At 38.5% G+C, this 22,892-nt stretch overlaps 1 non-coding gene across 1 annotated transcript; it reads right to left on the reverse strand.

Annotated features, from left to right (window-relative positions):
- Positions 1 to 13,182: 13,182 nt before the first annotated feature.
- LOC121021848 (U6 spliceosomal RNA) lies at positions 13,183 to 13,288 on the reverse strand. Its single transcript, XR_005786717.1, has one exon. It is a non-coding gene; the product is annotated as a U6 spliceosomal RNA (small nuclear RNA).
- Positions 13,289 to 22,892: the final 9,604 nt, after the last annotated feature.

Genomic DNA, 22,892 nt, shown 5'->3' on the forward strand with positions numbered 1-22,892 from the left:
ATGACATGTGCCTATCTGAATTATTTTAAGGCATTTTACAAGATGACAGCTTTAATACTTTTTAAAAGGGTCAGAGGAATCCAATTGATGATTCCATACTTAAAACAAATAAAACAACCTAACCTGATGCTTTTACAACTTGGCTTAACAAGATTTCCCCTTCCATTTAAGATGGATCTAATTAACTCATGTCCTAATTAAGTATCCTGTAACTGGCCTGCAAATTAATTTGATCTTCTTTTCTCCACATAGATCATGTTCCTTTCTTGTGATCAAGAATACCTTCTATGGGGCACCTGGGTGGCTCAGTGCGTTAAGTGTCCATATGTGGCTCAGGTCCTGATCTCACAGTTTGTGGGTTCAAGTCCGGTGTTGGATTCTGTGCTGACAGCTCAAAGCCTGCAGCCTGCTTCAGATTCTGTGTCTCCCTCTCTCTCTGCCCCTTGCCTGCTCATGCTCTTTCTCTCTCAAAAATAAACATTAGAAATTTTTAAAAAGAATATCTTATTACAATAATTATAATTGACCATACAAATATTTTCAAAAAACTGGTTTTCAAAATATTCTGTGTCAAGGAGAAAAAAAGAACTCATTCTCCCATATAAGATCATGGATATGACAGACCACCCTAGGTTCACAGAGTATGAATGACATCCAAATTTACATTTACTCCTATACCTGGCTCTTGACCCAGATTTTGTACTGCTTGTCAGTTCTTCCATCCCTCAGTCTCCCAGCTGCAGACCAAAATGACGTGAAGACTCTGAATCCACTCATTCATTTGTTCAACATATATTGATTTATTACTTTCAGTGTTCCAGGAACTGGAGGCTGGAACACTCTGTTCCAGCCTCTGGAGAGGCTACTGTAAGCAGAAAAAAGTCCCTGCCTGCATGAAGATTTATTTCCTAGTGGGAGAAGAGATGCATTAAATAGATATACTATTCAAGGGCAAAAAATGCAATAAAAAAAAAGGGGAAAAAAAGATAGTGTATGTATATGGGTAAAGTTGCAAAATTAAACAAAGTGATTAATGAAACCTCACTGAAAAGATGATATTTGAGCAAACACCTGGAAGAGGTGAGCGAGCATGTCATATGACATATGAGGAAGAAACATCCCAAGCAGAGATAACAGCAAGTATGAAGAACTTGATGCTAGAAAATGCCTAATGCATTTGACCGATGCAAGCAAACCACAGTGTCAAGAGGTAAGATCAGAAAAGTAATGAGGGACCAGATCATGCAGCGCCTGACAGAGTACTACTGTAGTACTCCATAGTTACCCTGGTGAACAATAAAGACGTTGAAGGTTTTGGAGCAGAGAACTAGCAAGATTTTACTTAAGTTTTGAAAGGATTCCTTTTGTTGCTATATTAAAAATGGGTTGTATGGTATTAATGGCAACAACAAAGATAAAATAAATATTTTTATATCTGTAGAAGAAATTTAATGTGTTTAATAGAAAATAGAGAAGAGAAATAAGAAACTGCATCAGATGTAAGATATGACATTAGGTAGCAAGAATAAGGCCTACTATATCAAAAATAACGATAAATATAAATGGGTGTAATTTTTCAATTGACAGAAGGACTCAGATTAGGAAAATAAAGTCAGGAGAGCTTCTGGGAAGATGGCGGCGTAGGAGGATGCTGGGCTCACCGCCTCCTGCAGATCACTTAGATTCCACCCACACCTGCCTAAATAACCCAGAAAATTGCTGGAAGACTAGCAGAACGGCTTCTCCAGAGCCAAGCATAGACAAGAGGTCCATGGAAGAGGGTAGGAAGGGTGGAGAGGCAGTGCGTGCTACACGGACTGGCGGGAGGGAGCCTGGGCGGAGGGGCAGCCCACTGGCCAAGCAGAGCCCCCGAGTCTGGCTGGCAAAAATGGAGAGGCTGGATGGAGTGTGTTTTGACAGCAAGCAGCACTTAATTCTGGAAGGTTATAAGTTAACAGCTCTGCTCGGAGAACGGGAGGGCTGGAGGACAACGGGAGGGAGAGTTGTTGAGCCCCGGACAACAGAGAGCAGTGTGGCAGGGAACAAAGGCACTCACCAGCGCCATCTCCCTCGCCCATCCCCCAGCCAAAATCCCAAAGGGAACCAGTTGCTGTCAGGGAACTTGCTTGCACCTCGCAAACACCCAATGCTGTGCTTCTGCGGATCCATCCCTCCCGCAGGTCTGACTCCCTCCCAGTGCCGCAGGGGCCCCTCCCGAAGCGGATTTCCAAAGGAAAAGTGAGCGGAGCCTGCCCATCCCCCCCCCCCCCCCCCCGCCCCTGTGCACCTTGCCGATCCACCCCAGCTAATACACCAGATCCCCAGCACCAAAAGCCTGGCAGTGTGCAAGTAGCCCAGAGGGGCCACACCATCCCACAGTGAATCCCGCCCCTAGGAGAGGGGAAGAGAAGGTACACACCAGTCTGACTGTGGCCCCAGCAGTGGGCTGGGGGCAAACATAAGGTCTGACTGCGGCCCCGCCCACCAATGCAAGTTATTCAAGACAGCACTGGGGAAGGGCCCTGCAGTTCTGCACCACTCCAGGGACTATCCAAAATGATGAAATGGAAGAATTCCCCTCAAAAAAACGTCCAGAAAATAACGACAGCTAACGAACAGATCAAAAACTATTTAAACAATATAACAGAAAGTGAATTTAGAATAATAGTCATAAAATTAATTGCTCGGCTTGAAAACAGTATAAAGGACAGCAGGGAATATATTGCTATAGAGATCAAGGGACTAAGGAACAGCCAGGAGGAGCTAAAAAATGCTATTAATGAGCTGCAAAATAAAATGTAGACGACCACAGCTTGGATTGAAGATGCAGAGGAGAGAATGGGTGAACTAGAAGATAAAACTATGGAAAAAGAAGAAGCTGAGAAAAAGATAAAAAAAATCCAGGAGTATGAGGGGAAAATTAGAGAACTAAGTGATGCACTAAAGAGAAATAATATACACATAACTGGTATTCCAGAGGAGGAAGAGAGAGGGAAAGGCGCTGAAGATGTACTTGAACAAATCATAGCTGAGAACTTCCCTGATCTGGGGAAGGAAAAAGGCATTGAAATCCAAGAGGCACAAAGAACTCCCTTCACACATAACTTGAATCCATCTTCTGCACAACATATCATAGTGAAACTGGCAAAAGACAAGGATAAAGAGGAAATTCTGAAAGCAACTAGGGATAAACGTGCTCTAACATACAAAGGGAGACCAATAAGACTCGTGACTGATATCTCTTTTGAAACTTGGCAGGCCAGAAAGGAATGGCAGGAAATCTTCAATGTGATGAACACTAAAAATATGCATCCAAGAATCCTCTATCCAGCAAATCTGTCATTTAGAATAGGAGAGATAAAGGTCTTCCCAAACAAACAAAAACTGAAGGAATTCATCACCACTAAACCAGCCCTACAAGAGATCCTAAGGGGGATCCTGTGAGACAAAGTACCAGAAACATCGCTACAAGCATGAAACCTACAGACATCACAATGACTAGAAAGCCCATATCTTTCCATAATAACACTGAATGTAAATGGACTAAATGCTCCAACCAAAAGACATAGGGTATCAGAATGGATAAAAAAAAAACAAGACCCATCTATTTGCTGTCTACAAGAGACTAATTTCAGACCTGAGGACACTTTCATATTGACAGTGAGGGGATGGAGAACTATTTATCATGCTACTGGAAGTCAAAAGAAAGCTGGAGTTTCCATACTTATACCAGACAAACTAGACTTTAAATTAAAGGCTTTAACAAGACATGAAGATGGGAATTATATAATAATTACAGGGTCTATCCATCAGGAAGAACTAACAATTATAAATGTCTATGCACCGAATACAGGAGACCACAAATATATAAACCACATCATCACAACATAACCAACCTTATTGATAAGAATGTGGTAATTGCAGGGGCCTTTAATACCCCACTTACAACAATGGATTGATCATCTAGACACATGATCAATAAAGAAAACAAGGGCCCTGAATGATACATTGGATCAGATGGACTTGACAGATATATTTAGAACTCTGCATCCAAAAGCAACAGAATATACTTTCTTCTCGAGTGCACATGGAACATTCTCCAAGATAGATCACATACTGGGTCACAACACAGCCCTTCATAAGTATACAAGAATTGAGATCATACATGCATACTTTCAGACCACAATGCCATGAAACTTGAAATCAACCACAGGGAAAAGTCTGGAAAACCTCCAAAAGCATGGGGGTTAAAGAACACCCTACTAAAGAATGAATGGGTCAACCAGGCAATTAGAGAAGAAATTTAAAAATGTATAGAAAAAAATGAAAATGAAACCACAACAATCTAAACACTTTGGGATGCAGCTAAGGCAGTTCGGAGAGGAAAATACACTGCAATCCAGGCCTATCTCAAGAAAGAAGAAAAACCTCAAATACAAAATGTAACAGCACACCTAAAGGAAATAGAAGCAGAGCAGCAAAGACACCCCAAACACAGCAGAAGAGAAATAAAAAAAGATCGGAGCAGAAATAAACAATTTAGAAGCTAAAAAAACTGTAGAGCATATCAATGAAACCAAGAGTTAGTTTTTTGAAAAAATAAACAAAATTGATAAGCTTCTAGCCAGGCTTCTCAAAAAGAAAAGGGAGATGACCCAAATAGATAAAATCATGAATGAAAATGGAAATACTACAATTAATGCCTCAGAAACACAAGCAATTACGGGGAATACTATGAAAAATTATATGCCAACAAACTGGACAACCTAGAAGAAATAAACAAATTCCTAAGCACCCACACACTTCCAAAATTCAAACAGGAAGAAAGAGAAAACTTGAATAGACCATAATCAGTGAAGAAATTGAATCAGTTATCAAAAATCTCCCAACAAATAGAGTCCAGGAGCAGATGGCTTCCCTGGGAGTTCTAAAGCAGAGATAATACCTATCCTTCTCAAGCTTCCAAAAAATAGATAGGGAAGGAAAACTTCCAGACTCCTTTCATTAAGCCAGCATTAATTTGGTTCCTGAACCAGACAGAGACCCAGCAAAAAAAGAGAATGACAGAACAATATCCCTGATGAATATGGATGTAAAAATTCTCAATAAGATACTAGCAAATCGAATTCAACAGCATATAAAAAGAATTATTCACCATGATCAAGTGGGATTCATTACTGGGATGCAGGGCTGGTTCAACAGTAACAAATCAATCAACATGATATATCACATCAATAAAAAAAAGATAAGAACCATATGATTCTGTCAATTGATGCAGAAAAAGCATTTGACAAAATTCAGCATCCTTTTTTAATAAAAACCCTCGAGAAAGTCAAGATAGAAGGAACATACTTAAAACATCATAAAAGCCATTTATGAAAAGCCCACAGCTAATATCATCATCGATGGGGAAACACTGAGAGCTTTCTCCCTGAGATCAGGAACACGATAGGGATGTCCACTCTCACCACTGATGTTTAACATAGTGTTGGAAGTTCTAGCATCAGCAATCAGACAACAAAAGGAAATCAAAGGCATCCAAATTGGCAAAGATGAAGTCAAGCTTTCACTTTTTGCAGATAACATGATCTTCTACATGGAAAATCCAATAAACTCCACCAAAAGTCTGCTAGAACTGATACATGAATTCAGCAAAGTTGCAGGATACAAAAATCAATGTACAGAAATCAGTTGCATTCTTGTACACTAATAATGAAGCAACAGAAAGCAAATAAAGAAACTGATCCTATTCACAATTGCACCAAGAAGCATAAAATACCTAGGAATAAATCTAACCAAAGATGTATAAGATCTGTATGCTGAAAACTATGGAAAGCTTATGAAGGAAATTGAAGAAGATGGAAAGAAATGGAAAAACATTCCGAGCTCATGGATTGGAAGAATGAACCTTGTTAAAATGTCAATACTACCCAAAGCTGTCTACACATTCAATGCAATCCCAATCAAAATTGCACCAGCATTCTTCTCGAAACTAGAACAAGCAATCCTAAAATTCATATGGAACCACAAAAGGCCCCGAATAGCCAAAGTAATTTTGAAGAAGAAGACCAAAGCAGGAGGCATCACAATCCCAGACTTTAGCCTCTACTACAAAGCTGTCATCATCAAGACAGCATGGTATTGGCACAAAAACAGACACATCGACCAATGGAATAGAATAGAAACCCCAGAACTAGAGCCATAAAAGTATGGCCAACTAATCTTTGACAAAGCAGGAAAGAATATCCAATGGAAAAAAGACAGTGTCTTTAACAAATGGTGCTGGGAGAACTGGACAGCAACATGGAGAAGGATAAAACTAGACCACTTTCTTACACCATTCACAAAAATAAACTCAAAATACATAAAGGACCTGAATGTGAGACAGGAAACCATCAAAACCCTAGAGGAGAAAGCAGGAAAAGACCTCTCTGGCCTCAGCCACAGCAATTTGTTACTTGACACATCCCCAAAGGCAAGGGAATTAAAAGCAAAAATGAACTATTGGGACCTCATGAAGACAAAAAGCTTCTGCACAGCAAAGGAAACAATCAACAAAACTAAAAGGCAACCAATGGAATAGGAAAAGATATTTGCAAATGACATATCAGAGAAAGAGCTAGTATCCAAAATCTATAAAGAGCTCACCAAATTCCACACCCGAAAAACAAATAATCCAGTGAAGAAATGGGCAGAAAACATAAATAGATACTTCTCTAAAGAAGACATCCAGTTGGCCAATAGGCACATTTAAGATGCTCAACATCACTCCTCATCAGGGAAATACAAGTCAAAACCACACTCAGATATCACCTCACACCAGTCAGAGTGGCCAAAATGAACAAATGAGGAGACTATAGATGCTGGAGAGGATGTGGAGAAATGGGAACCCTCTTGCCCTGTTGGTGGGAAGGCAAACTGGTGCAGCCGCTCTGCAAAACAGTGTGGAGTTTCCTCCAAAAATTAAAAATAGACCTACCCTATGACCCAGCAGTAGCACTGCTAGGAATTTACCCAAGGGATACAGGAGTACTGATGCATAGGGGCACTTATATCCCAATGTTTATAGCAGCACTCTCATCAATAGCCAAATTGTGGAAATAGCCTAAATGTCCATCAACTAATGAATGGATAAAGAAATTGTGGTTTATATACACAATGGAGTACTACGTGGCAATGAGAAAGAATGTGATATGGCCCTTTGTAGCAACGTGGATGGAACTGGAGAGTGTGATGTTAAGTGAAATAAGTCATACAGGGAAAGACAGGTACTGTATATTTTCACTCTTATGTGGATCCTGAGAATCTTAACAGAAACCCATGGGGGAGGGGAAGGAAAAAAAAGAGGTTAGAGGCGCCTGGGTGGCTCAGTCGGTTAAGCATCCGACTTCGGCTCAGGTCATGATCTCACAGTCTGTGGGTTGAAGCCCCGCATTGGGCTCTGCGCTGACAGCTCAGAGCCTGGAGCCTGCTTCCGATTCTGTGTCTCCCTCTCTCTCTGTCCCTCCTCTGCTCACGCTCTGTCTCCCTCTGTCGCAAAAATAAATAAAAACATTAAAAAAAATTTTTTAAAGAAAAAAAAAAAGAGGTTAGAGTAGGAGATAGCCAAATCATAAGAGACTCTAAAAAACTGAGAACAAACTGAGGGATGTTGGGGGTGGGAGGGAGGAGAGGGTAGGTGATGGGCATTGAAGAGGGCATCTTTTGGGATGAGCACTGGGTGTTGTATGGAAACCAATTTGACAATAAATTTCATATATTAAAATAAATTAAATAAATAAATAAATAAATAAATAAATAGAAAAAAAAGAATGTCAATAAAACATTATGTACAAAACAACTTGGAAAAATTTTAAACGTTGAATATGAAAAAATTTTAATTATTTGGCAAATATGAAACAATTTTGAAAGCAATATTGTTATCTGACAAGATACAAGGAAGACAAAAAGTGGCACAAAAGAATATTACATTCTGGCAAAAGGAACAATAGAGCAAGATGACATAGCCCTTATTAACATCATTGCACCTAAGAATGGTGCTTGAATATATGTCAAGCAGCAACTGACATAAGTAAATTAAGATATATACATATATATATATACACACACACACACATATACATACACATATAAATGAATAATAGTAATTGGAGATTTAGCACACCCATTTCTGCAAGTGATAGATGGAAGAGACAAAAAATAAACATCAAGATTTGAACAGTATTATAAGTATGTGGGTGCTAACACACACACACAGGCACATGCACATAGAAAAAACACACAGGGGCGCCTGGGTGGCGCAGTCGGTTAAGCGTCCGACTTCAGCCAGGTCACGATCTCGCGGTCCGTGAGTTCGAGCCCCGCGTCGGGCTCTGGGCTGATGGCTTGGAGCCTGGAGCCTGTTTCCGATTCTGGGTCTCCCTCTCTCTCTGCCCCTCCCCCATTCATGCTCTGTCTCTCTCTGTCCCAAAAATAAATAAACGTTGAAAAAAAATTTTAAAAGAAAAAACACACACACAGGCACACGCACATAGACAAACACACACACACAGACACACACACACACAGACACACACACACACACACACAAAGAGAAAGAAATCTATACCTAACATAAAGAGTACACCTACCATATGAGCACTGAGTAATGTATAGACTTATTCAATCACTATAATGTATACCTGAAGCTAATAAAACAGTGTGTTAACTATAATGGAATTAAAATGTGAAACTTAAAAAAAAAAAAGAGAGAAATCTATACCTAACAAAGTAAGATGCTCATGGAACATTTAAAAAATAGACTGTATGTTAAGAAAAAAAAGAAATCACCAATAAAAGCCAAAGTATTAATATTGTGTAGACTATATACACCAACCATAATGCAATACAACTGAAAAATAAAAACAAAGTAGAGCTTAAAATTTATATATTTGAAAAAACTAAATAGAATATGACTAAAAAAATAAAAAGGAAACCTTATAGGAAATTCAATATGTTGATGTTAATGATTATGGGTTTGTTTGGGTTTTTTGATGTTTACTTAAATTTGTTTATTTGTAATATCTAAAAAGGCAGGGAGTAACAAGTACAATGATACACATTCTGATGCTCATGTTAATGATTATAAAAGCAATGTATTAAAATTGGGGGGGCAGAACTAAAAAGTAAGATGTCTTACCTCACAAAGAGCCAATTTTCACCCTTTTAGGGGTGATATCACCCGTGTTGAGAATGCACATCCTAAATAATCTACCAATTTACAGGAATTGAAGCACACAGAGGGTCATATTAAATAACACCAAGGGATATAATCAGCAAAAGCTAGAGAGTGCTTATAAATATATACGTAAATGGAGGGATAAAACAAGAACATTTTTTAAATTTTGATTTATTTTTGAGAGACAGAGAGACAGAGTGAGATCAGGGGAGGAGTACAGAGAGAGGAAGACACAGAATCTGAAGCAGGCTCCAGGCTCTGGGTGGTCAGCACAGAGCCCAACATGAGGCTTGAACCCATGAACTGGAGGATCATGAACCAAGCCAAAGTTGGACATTTAACTGACTGAGCCACCCAGTCAATTTGTAGAATTGACTCTTTGCAACTATTAATTTTCATAATTAAAAGCAAAGTTAAATTTAAAGATGAATACACACAATTTGAAAGCAAGAATGAACAAATTAACCTACAAGGCAATTTAAACCATAGGGACTACTCAATTTCTTCAACAAGCATTTGCAAGAAAAAAATCAAAGAGAAATGTTTAGACAATAGTAACTTAAAAGATAGCTCACAAATTGTGGTGTAGGGAACATTTTTTCAATACTGATTCAGAAAAATCAACTGTACCAAAAACTTCCTCATCCAAGTGCAGAAATCTAATATTAAGATATTTAGTTTTGATGCCACAGAAATAAAAGGGATAAGAGATTACTGTGAATAATTATATGTCAACAAATTTGATAACTTAGAAGAAATAGACAAATTCCTAGACACATACAAGCTACAAAGACTGAACCATGAAGAAACAAAAAATCCAAACATGTAAAGAAGAATTAACAACAACCTTTCTCAAAAGCTTCCAAAAATTAAAGAGCAAAATATATTCCCAAACTCATTTTATGATATCAGCATTACCATATTAGCAAAGGCATAAAAAGGCTAGAAGAAAAGAAAACTCCTCATCAATATCCTTGATGAGCAGAGATGCAAAAATCCTCAACAAAATAGTAGCAAACCAAATTCAAGAGCACATTAAAACAATATAGCAGGACCAAGTAGGGTTTTATTCTTGGGAATGCAAGGAATATGGAAACCATTCTATCTGATATGCCACTTAGAGTGACATGAAAATCACATGATCATCTCAATAGAAAAATTATTTGACAAAATTAAACATCTTTGAAGATAAAAACTCTCAATAAACTTGGAATGAAAGGAAATTGCATCAACATAAGGAAGAGTATATATGAAAACCTACAGTAAACATGATAATACTCAATGGTAAAAAATGGAAAGCTTTTCCCCCTTGGATCAGGAACAAAACAAGGACGTCCACTCTCACCATTCCTATTCATCATAGTATTGGAAGTCCTAGCCACAGAAATTGAGCAAGAAAATGAAATAAAATCAAACAATAGGAAGGGAAAAGTAAAACTACCTTTGTTTACAAATGACATGATCTTATATGTAGAAAACTCTAAAGATTACACCAAAGGACTGTTAGAACTAATAAATAAATTCCATAAAATTGCAAGATACAAATCTACATGAAAACAACCAGTTATGTTTTTTGTTATTTTTTTTTAACATGTCTTTATTTTTGAGAGACAGAGAGTGGGCAGGGGAGGGGGAAGAGAGAGAGGAGACACAGAATCCAAAGCAGGCTCCAGGCTCTGAGCCGTCAGCACAGGACCCAACACTGGCCCGAACCCATGAACTGTGAGATCATGACCTGAGCTAAAGTCAGATGCTCAACCGACTGAGCCACCCAGGCTCCCCATAACCAGTTTTTTAGACTCTAATAATATATTATCCAAAAGAAAAGAAATTAAGAAAACAATCTGATGGATCATTCATCAAAACAACAAAATACTTAGAAATACTAACTTAAGAGGTCAAAGACTTGCATATTGAAAAATTACAAGACAATGATGAAATAAATTAAAGACACAAATAAATGGAAAGATATCCAATATTCATAGACTAGAAGACTTTATTTATATTGTTAAAATGTCCAAACTACCCAGATTCTAGATCTGATGCAATACCTATTAAAATTTCAATATTTTTATCTGAAATGCAAAAAGCATCCTAAAATTCATATGGAACCCCAAAGGACCTCAAACGGCCAAAACAACCTTGAGAAAGAACAAAGCTGGACATCACATTTCCTGATTTCACAATATATTACAAAGCTATGGTACTAAAAAAAAATATGGTACTGTTATAAAGACAAACACATAGACAAAGTGAACACACTACAGAACCTAGAAATAAACCCATCATATTTAGACAACTAATCTTCAAACAGGGGTGCCAACAATACACAATGAAGAAAGGGTGATGTCTTCAAGAAATGGTGTTGTGGGGTGCCTGGGTGGCTCAGTTGGTTAAGTGTCCGACTTTGGCCCAGGTCATGATCTCACAGTTTGTGAGTTCGAGCCCTGCATTGGGCTCTGCACTGACAGTTCAGAGCCTGAAGCCTGCTTCAGACTCTGTGTCTCCCTCCCTCTCTGCTCTTCTCCTGCTCATGCTCTGTCTCTCTCTCTCTCTCCTTCAAAAATAAATAAAAACATTTAAAAATTTTAAAAAAGAAATGGTGTTATGAAAACTGGATATCCACATGCAAAAAAATGAAATGGGATTCTTATCCTATATCATACACAAAATCAAATCAAAATTGATTAAAGACTTTGATGTAACACCTGAAACTGTAAAACTCCTAAAAAAATAGGAAAAAAATCACATGACTTTGGTATTGGCAATGATTTCATGGATATAACAACAGAAGCATAGGCAACAAAAGAAAAATGAACAAGTAACACTACATCAAACTAAAAAGCTTCTGCACAGCCAAGGCAACAATCAACATAAGGAAAAGGCAACTCATGGGATGCAAGAAAATATTTGCAAACTATATATTTGATAAAGGGTTAATTTCTAAAATATATAGGGAACTCCTACAACTCACTAGGAAAAAAAAACAATTAAAATAGGCAAAGCACTTTTGAATAAACATTTCTAAAAAAGACATACAAATGGCTTAGGATGAATCTTCTGCTATACCAACAGATAGAAGATAAAATGCTCAATATCACTAACCATCAGAGATATACAAATCAAAACAACAAGGCGATGTTACTTATAAGCATATTAATTGGGTAGATTTCATGCGAAGTATCTTTTCTGAAGTGAAATAATACAATATAATACAATACAATACAATACAATACAATACAATACAATACAATACAAAAGATATCACTCAGTTTTTAACATTTTAGGTAGGATAATGGCATTGTGGTTATATTTCAAAAAAGAATCCATATATTTGGATTTTACAGTGTGGATATTTATAGGTTAAATTCTATGATGTATGGGTTTGCTGCAAAATGATCTGGAAGGAGAGAGAGGTAGACAAGGTAAAGGGGAGATGAGATGGTCCAAACTGTACCTGCTAAAGCTGCATGCAGGCATATGGAACATCACTGTAGCATCCTCTCTACTTAAATAAATGAATACACACACACACACATATATTTTATATACTATTTTATATTCCATATTTTATAGTATATGATATATTTCATGTATTTTATTATATAAAAGAATATAAAATTATGTACAATATATATTGCTATATAAAATATTAAACATATAAATATAAAATAATAATATACATAAAAACATGTATGAAAGTTGCAAGATAAAAGTTTTTTTAATGACTAGTACTCATCTCAAAAATTGGGACTTAGAACAACCAATCATAAACCCCTTTCCTCCAAAAAGAAGAAAAAAGAAGGAAGGAAATAATAAAGTTAAGAGCAGAAGATTAGCAAAACTAAATTCTAGTTCTTTGAAAAGATGAATATAATAAGCAAGAAATACCTACAGTAAGATTAAGCAAGAGAAAAAGGGAGAAGGATATGGTTAAATCAAATTTATTTTTTTTTTTGTTATTTTTTTTAATGGAACACTTCACGAATTTCGTGTCATCCTTGCACAGGGGCCATGCTAATCTTCTCTGTATCATTCCAATTTCAGTACATGTGCTGCCGAGGTGAGCACCAATCAAATTTAATTTAAAAAGGAAAATAAAAAAGATATCAGTTATTTAAACATTATTTAAAAAGTTACTCTAAACAGCTTACACTAATAAATTTGAAAACAGACAAAATGAAAAAAGTTCTAGAAATGTACAAAACACAAATATTGATGCAAGAAAGAGAATGGGAAGGGTCCCTGGGTGGCTCTGTCAATTGAGCATCTGACTCTTGATTTCAGTTCAAGGTCATGATCACACAGTTTGTGAATTCGAGCCCCACATCAGGCTCTGTGCTGACATTACTGAGCCTGCTTGGGGTTCTCTCTGTCTCCTTTCTCTCTCTGCCCTTTCCACATGCTCTCCCACTCTTTCTCTTTCTCAAAATAAAAAATAAATGAACTTAAGAAAACAAAGAGAAGTTTTATAGGGCAGTAAGTATCAAAGGAATTAAAATGGTATTAAAGACTATCTCTCCCCCCAAATCCAAGCTATCTTGGCTTTGCAGGACAATTCTACCAATTTTTCAAGGAATAATTCTTTATTATTTTATATAAATTATTTCAGAAAAAAATTGAAAAAAAAGATGCCCGATTCTTTTTATGAGGTTAGTGCAATGTCTTGGGTTTTTTTTCTCAAAATTAAATTTAAATTCTAGGGACATCTGGGTGGCTCAGTTGGTTAAGTGTCCGACTTCAGCTCAGGTCATGATCTCACAGTCTATGAGTTTGAGCCCTGCATTGGGCTCTGTGCTGACAGCTCCGAGCCCGGAGCCTGCCTCAGATACTGTGACCCCCCCTCTCTCTCTGCCCCTCCCCTGCTTATGCTCTGTCTCTCTGTCTCAAAAATAAATAAAAACAGAGAGAAGCTTCAGGAAAGATGGCGACATAGGAGGACTGGGCTCACCACGTCCTGCTGATCACTTAGATTCCCCCCACATCTGCCTAAATAACCCAGAACACTGCCAGAAGACTAGAAAAATAGACCCTCCAGAGCCAAGTGTAGAAAAGAGGCCCACGGAAAAGGGTAGGAAGGGTGGACAGGTGGTGCATGCTACACAGACTGGCAGGAGGCAGCCATGGCAGTGGAGGGGCAGCCCACCCAGCAAGGCAGAGCCCCTGAGTCTGGCTTGCAAAAGCAGAGGGGCTGGACTGCATGAGTTCTGACAGCCAGCGGGACTTAACATCTGGAATGTTAAGAGTCAATAGCTCTGCTTTCGGAGAGTGGGGAGGGCGAGAGGACAATGGGAGGGAGAGGTGTAGAGCCCAGGAAGACAGAGATCAGCTCTGCAAGGAACAAAGTGCTGGCCAGCTCAATCTCCCTCTCCCATTCCCCAGACAAAACCCCAAAGGGAACCAGTTCCCATCACCGAACTTGCTTGCACTGCGCACACACCCAATGTTGTGCTTCAGTGGATCCATCCCTCTGACAGGTTGGCCTCCCTGCTTGTGCTGCAGGGTACCTCCTGAAGGGGACCACTGAGGGCAAAGTGAGTGGAACCTGCCCGTCCCGCCCATGTGCTCCTTGTGGATCCACCCTGGATAATATGCCCTTGGCCAGATCCCATCGAGCAGCACCACAAGCTTCACAGTGTGCAAGTAGCCCAGACAGGGGCCACACCACTCCATAGTGAGTTCTGCCCCTAGGAGAGGGGAAGATAAGGTACACACCAGTCTGTGGCCCCAGCGGTGGGCTGGGGACAGATATCAGGTCTGACTGTGGTCCCATACACCAACACAAGCTTCTCCAGACAGTGCAGGGGAAGTGCCTTGCAGTTTGTAGCTACCACAGGGACTGTGGTAATGATGAAATGGAAGAATTCTCAAAAGAAACTTCAGGAAATAGCAACAGCTAACAAATTGATCAAACATGATATAACAAAAAAGAATTTAGAATAATAGTCATAAAATTAATCACTGGGCTTGAAAAAAGTAGAGAGGACGGCAGAGAATTTATTACTACAGAGATCACAGGACTAAGAAACAGTCAGGAGGAGCTAAAAAATGCTATAAATGAGCTGAAAAATAAAATGAAAGTGACCACAGCTCCGAATGAAGAGGCAGAGGAGAGAATAGGTGAATTAGAAGATAACATTATGGAAAAAGAAGAAGCTGAGAAAAAGAGAGATAAAAAAAATCCAGGAGTATGAGGGGAGAATTAGAGAACTAAGTGACACAATTAAAGCAATAATATACGCATAATTGGGATTCCAGAGGAGGAAAAGAGAGGGAAAGGTGCTGAAGGTGTACTTGAACAAATCAAAGATGAGAACTTTCCTGATAAGGGGAAGGAAAAAGGCATTGAAATCCAAGAGGCACAGAGAACTCCCTTCAGATATAACTTGAATTGATCTTCTGGACAACATATCAGAGTGAAACTGGCAAAATACAAGGATAAAGAGAAAATTCTGAAAGCAGCTTGGGATAAACGTGCTCTAACATATAAACGGAGACCAATAAGACTAGTGATGGATCTATCTACTGAAACTTGGCAGGCCAGAAAGGAATGGCAGCAAATCTTCAAGGTAATGAAAAGAAAAAAATAGGCAGACGAGAATCCTTTATCAAGCAAGTCTGTCATTTAGAATAGAAGGAGAGATAAAGGTCTTCCCACACAAACAAAAACTGAAGGAATTCATCACCACTAAACCAGCCCTACAAGAGATCCGAAGGATGATTCTATGAGTGAAATGTTGCAAGGACCACAAAGTACCAGAGACATCACTACAAGCATGAAACCTACAGACATCACAATGACTTGAAAACCCATGTCTTTCCATAATAACACTGAATGTAAATGGACTAAATGCTCCAACCAAAAGACATAGGGTATCATAATGGATAAAAAAACAAGACCCATCTATTTGTTGTCTATAAGAGACACATTTTAGACTCGAGGACACCTTCAGATTGAAAGTGAGGGGATGGAGAACTATCTATCATGCTACTGGAACTCAAAAGAAAGCTGGAGTAGCCAAGCTTATATCTGACAAACTAGATGTTAAATTAAAAGCTGTAACAAGAGATGAAGAAGGGCATTATATAATAATTACAGGGGCTATCCATCAGGAAGAACTAACAGTTATAAATGTCTATGCACCAAATACAGAAGCCCCCAAATATATAAAACAATTGATCACAAACATAAGCAACCTTATTGATAAGAATGTGGTAATAGCAGGGGACCTTAATACCGCACTGACAACAATGGATAGATCATCTAGACACATGGTCAGTAAAGAAACAAGGGCCCTGAATGATATATTGGATCAGATGGACTTGACAGATATATTTAGAACTCTGCATACCAAAGCAACAGAATATTCTTTCTTCTCGAGTGCACATGAAACATTCTCCAAGATAGATCACATACTGGGTCACAAAACAGCTCTTCATAAGTACAAAAGAATTAAGATCATACCATGCACACTTTCAGATCACAATGCGATAAAGCTTGAAATCAACCACAGGAAAAAGACTGGAAAACCTCCAAAAGCATGAAGGTTAAAGAACAACCTACTAAACAATAAATGGGTCAACCAGGCAATTAGAGAAGAAATTAAGAAACATACAGAAACAAATGAAAATGAAAATACAACAATCCAAATGCTTTGGGATTCAGCAAAGGCAGTCCTGACAGGAAAATACATTGCAATCCAGGCCAATATCAAGAAAAGAGAAAAATCCCAAGTACAAAATCTAACAGCACTCCTAAAGGAAATAGAAGCAGAACAGCAAAGACACCCTAAACCCTGCAGAAGAAGAGAAATAATAAAGATCACAACAGAAATAAACAATATAGAATCTAAAAAAACTGTAGAGCAGATCAGTGAAACCAAGAGTTGGTTTTTTGAAACAAACAAAATTGATAAACCTCTAGCCAGGCTTCCCAAAAACAAAAGGGAGATGACTCAAATAGATAAAATCATGAATGAAAATGGAATTATTACAACCAAGCTCTCAGAAATACAATCAATTATCAGGGAATACTATGAAAAAATACATGCCAACAAACTGGACACCTGGAAGAAATGGGAAACTTCCTAAGCACCACACACTTCCAAAACTCAAACAGGAAGAAACAGAAAACTTGAACACCCCTAACCAGAGAAGAAATTGAATCAGTTATCAAAAATCTCCCAACAAATAAGAGTTCAGGTCCAGACGGCTTCCCTGGGGAATTCTCTCAGACATTTAAAGCAGAGATAATACCTATCCTTCTCAAGCTGTTCCAAAAAATAGAAAGGGAAGGAAAACTTCCAGACTCTTTTCATGAAGCCAGCATTACTTTGGTTCCTAAACCAGACAGAGACCCAGCAAAAAAAGAGAACTACAGGCCAAAATCCCTGATGAATATGGGTGCAAAAATTCTCAACAATATAGTAGGAAATCGTATTAAACAGCATATAAAAAGAATTATACACCATGATCAAGTGGGATTCATTCCTAGGATGCAAGGCTCATTCAACATTCCCAAATTGATGTGATACATCACATTAATAAAAGAAAAGATAAGAACCATATGATCCTGTCAATCAATGCAGAAAAATCATTTCACAAAATTCAGGATCCTTTCTAAATAAAAACCGTCAAGAAAGTCGGGATAGTAGGAACATGCTTAAACATCATAGAAACCATTTATGAAAAGCCCACAGCTAGTATCATCCTCAATAGGGAAAAATTAAGAGCTTTCTCCCTGAGATCAGGCACAAAACAGGGATGTCCACTCTCACCCCTGTTGTTTGGCATAGTGTTGTTAGTGCTACCAACAGCAATCAGACAACAAAAGGAAATCAAAGGTATCAAAATTGGCAAAGATGAAGTCAAGCTTTCACTTTGTGCAGATGACATGATATCATTCATGGAAAACCCTACAGACTCTACCAAAAGTCTGCTAGAAGTGATACATGAATCCAGCAATGTTGCAGGATACAAAATCAATGTACAGAAATCAGTTGCATTCTTATACACTAATAATGAACCAACAGAAAGACAAATAAAGAAACTGATCCTATTCACAATTGCACCAAGAAACATAAAATATCTAGGAATAAACCTAACCAAAAACGTAAAAGATGTGTATGCTGAAAACTATAGAAAGCTTATGAAGGAAATTGAAGAAGATATAAGGAAATGGAAAAAATTTCCATGCTCATAGATTGGAAGAATAAACCTTGTTAAAATGTCAGTACTACCCAAAGCTATCTACACATTCAATGCAATCCCAATCAAAATTGCACCAGCATTATTCTCAAAGCTAGAACAAGCAATTCTAAAATTTGTATGGAACCACAAAAGACCCCGAATAGCCAAAGTAATTTTGAAGAAGACCAAAGCAGGAGGCATCACAATCCCAGACTTTAGCCTCTACTACAAAGGTGTCATCATCAAGACAGCATGGTATTGGCACAAAAACAGACACATAGACCAATGGAATAGAATAGAAACCCCAGAACTAGACCCACAAAAGTATGGCCAACTAATCTTTGACAAAGCAGGAAAGAATATCCAATGGAAAAAAGACAGTCTCTTTAACAAATGGTGCTGGGAGAAGTGGACAGCAACATGGAGAAGGATGAAACTAGACCACTTTCTTACACAATCACAAAAGTAAACTCAAAATGGATTAAGGACCTGAATGTAAGACAAGAAACCATCAAAACCCTGGAGGAGAAAGCAGTAAAAAAAACCTCTCTAACCTCAGCTGCAGCAATTTCTTACTTGACACATCTCCAAAGGCAAAGGAATTAAAAGAAAAAATGAACCTTTGGACCTCATGAAGAGAAAAAGCTTCTACAAAGCAAAGGAAACAATCAACAAAATTAAAAGGCAACCGACAGAATGAGAAAAGATATTTGCAAATGACATATTGGACAAAGGGCTAGTATCCAAAATCTATTAAGAGCTCACCAAACTCCACACCCAAAAAACAATCCAGTGAATAAATGGGCAGAAAACATGAATAGACACTTCTCTAAAGAAGACATGAGCTGGACCTTCAAAGTGAGTAAGATTTGGACATATAAAGGTAAGTATGGGACTAAGAGAGGTACTCCAACGAGGGGAAATAATGCGATCATAATGAATAAGAAGAAACAAGTTTCATTTGGTTGACGTATAAAAGCACCAAAAGGAAGTAGGAAAACTCACAGGACAAAGGAGTTTGAGGAATATTTCGCTGAGAGTTGCAAATGCTTGCAATTAATTCCAGAAGAAAGAGTGACCTACTGAAGTACTCTGAGCTCCAGAATGACACACCAAAAGCTCTATTTCAGGAAGATTAAAGAGAATTACAGGAAGGACTAGACCTTCAGAATTGTCATCTGCTTCAGTGAAGAAGAAACATCAAAACTGTCTTTCCCAGGCAGTTTCTTTAAATGGTGCACCAAATAAGCAAGGCCATAGTTTTTCATGAGACAATCCCTTTTCTTCCCATTGCATCAGTATTTCAGTCGCAGATTCTAATCACCCCTCAAATAGACACTGTTTATAATCAAATTGTATTTTTTAGTAATTAATCTGATCATATACTGTAACCACTAGGAAGAGCACAGGGGTCTCAATCACTGATACAGCCCAAGATCTAGTAAGGGTCAAGAACAAAATGGAGACCCAGAAGAGACAAAACAAGCATCACAAGGTGTCACAAAGGTGATAGAGGAATGGATGAGTAACCATGGTGCCCCCAAACTTGTGGGAGAAAAAAAATGTACTATCATGGGTATGCGAGAAAATTGGTAAGTATGTTTATTAAGTAGGTCACCATTCTTTTATTAATGTAGTGGATAAAAATAAAAATAGATCAAAACAAAATAAAAAAACACTCTAATTCAGTGATGATGACACTTCAGTGTCTATGTGTAGTGGTTAGACATCCAGTCTCTGGAGTCACATCCAAAATACAACCTGTATTATTTGTCCAAATTTCTGGACAGCTCTATACCTTATTTTTCATTTGCAAAATTGTATCTGCCTTCAGGGTCTTGTAAACATTAAACGAGTTAATGTACACCCTTACAAAGTGCCTGGAAAAAAGTAAGAATCCAATAAATGCTAATGATCATCATCATTACCACCACCCCTATCATCATTATCATCATCATCACCATTACCATCATCACCACTATCATCATCGTCACCATGATCATCACCATCAACACTATCATCAGAACCATCATCAATATCATCATCATCATCTTGCTAATGCAAGATATCTACACATACAAGTTTTTATGCAGATGCATTTACATAGCTTTGAATCACATGGTATATGCATTTCTTACTAGCATTCAGTTATTCAATACAATGTCTTGGTCAATTATTTTTCTTTCTTAATAATAACTCATTATTTTTAAACAATATAACAATATACACATGAAAATACCTCTTTTTAATCCCCAAAACCCCTCAGTAGTTGTACTTCTTCAGCAGCATTTTTCCATCTACTTCTGTCTCTCTCCCCTTCCCACACTTTGTTCAGAATTAATACAACAGATTAGGCAGAAGTCATAAAAATTCCTGGATCCCAAAAGAGCTCTGTCCTAATACAAAACCCACAGACAGCATTCAGGCCAACACTATCGCTGCCCTCCTAGCATGGTGCACTCCCATGAGGTCTGTGCCACCATAATGGAGATGAAGTTGGGTACAAGGAGGAAGGTTAGAGTCATCTTTGTCTGTGTGGCCTCGTCTTTCTCATGCATCCACATAGTATGGTGGTGCAAAAAAAAGCCAATAAGGACCAGAGAGTCACCCACAGGAAAGGCAAGAATACTCATGCGATTAAGAAGCAAGGGAAAGGTATCACGCTCACAAGCTGTCCAGCAGTGTGCCTCCAGTCGGGAGAACTACTTAGTGGTTCCATTAGCAAGGCCCAAACTCACACATCCCCTCTCTTAGGCCCCTTGCCAGGTATGTGGGACCACACATTTTCCCTTCCAAGTGTCTCCAGTCTGCTTCCAGGGCCTGCTCACTTCTCCTCAGGAGGTCTGGCACAGCTATTTATGCAGCATGGACAGAGATTGGATGTGTGGGCCACAGTGTCTGCCTCTGGGAATGCAAACCTCCATGTGGTGAATGGCACAACTGAGGGCATGCAGAGGATGGAGCAAGCTACAGGCCTTGGCCAGGGGCTATGGGCTAGCTCCCCATTGCTGCCACATTCCAGCACAGATCTCCGAGGAAGCCAAGCGTTCTCAGCTCAAACTTGGCCTTCCAGCCACCATGAAGATAGAAATAGGGTAGACAGCATTTAAAACATTTAGTTTGGTTAATCAATTTTTAAATATTTACACACATGGGTCCTCATTTGTACTCTTGTGCCACATCATGCACATGACAGCACAATCATTTGTCCACCTCCACCTCCACTCCTTAAGAACCACGTTGGAGCCTACAAACATCAATGGCCCAAAAGGCTTTGGGTCAGGGACCACGACAGGCTCATCCCAACAAACAGTGCTGAGACTGGTAGGAACAGGCACTGTAAAATGCCTAGATGGTTCACTCAAATACCTTTGTAACCCAGCAACCATCAAATACTTGTTGAATGAAAAAGGAAGGAGTGGGTGAGCCCAAACTTTCTCAAAGGGCCGGGAAACTTGAGAAACTTAAATATAGCTTTCCTCTGGGTAGCACCATTACTGCTAATACAGACAGGTGCCTTGTGCATGAGAAACAACAAAGCTGATAAACAATACCAAGAGCTGTGAAATTTGCATAAAACGCATATAGAAAGAACTATTTTCTGCTTTTTAACAACACACTGAGGTACCCACATGTGTAAACCAGGGATGTTACACTTGGAAGCAGGTGCCACTTCTGCTCAGCTCCTTGATTACATATTCCAATAAATGTACACAGCCTTATTTGAATGTGTAATCCTATGTGAATGGGAACATTCAAACTAACTCATTTGGTCCATTTATTTAGGTCTCTGATGGCTCATTCTAGGAAAATGCATGTACTTTCCCCATTTTGCTTTCTACACCATTAACTAGAAGAAATACAATTTAAAACATTTTGTTAAAATAGCATTAAGGATGGTGGGGTATGTTTTCTTTCTTTGTGGAGCAGTTACACTAAACTGTGATGCATAGAAACATATGTACGCATCTCCAACAAAATGAATATATATTATAGATGACCTCAATAACATTCTATAGGATAAAATGTCTTAATGTATAGGAATATAGGTTTTTACGCATAAAGGGAAAAAATGGATTGCACTAGAAATAAAGGGAAAAGCCATTCTTTCTTGCCTCCCCTGCTGTTTCAACGATTGTGGATTGCAGGATTTGGAAGGGACAAGATGGAAAGTAGTTCTTTATCATTATATAAAGGTGTTTTTTGTTAATACTTACAATTGTGCTCCAGAGACACTAACGTGGGGAGTGCTATAAACCTGAGTTTCCAGAAGGTTAATCTGAGAGCAGTGTGTAAAAAAGAAGGAAGAAAGGAGAGGCTGGGAGGGAAGGCATCTGTCTCTTAAGAGGCTCAGAAAGAGTAACAGGGGCATGGAATGGGATGTGGTAAGGGAGACTGGGCTGTTCAGCAAGGACTGGTCATGGAAGGAGGAACAAGAGGACTGGAAATCTAATGGTTATCATTGCCTCTGCCCTTGCCTGAACCA

The sequence above is a fragment of the Herpailurus yagouaroundi genome, unplaced genomic scaffold (assembly GCF_014898765.1).
Source record: "Herpailurus yagouaroundi ecotype Mexico unplaced genomic scaffold, PumYag 323, whole genome shotgun sequence".
NCBI classification, from domain to species: domain Eukaryota; kingdom Metazoa; phylum Chordata; class Mammalia; order Carnivora; family Felidae; genus Herpailurus; species Herpailurus yagouaroundi.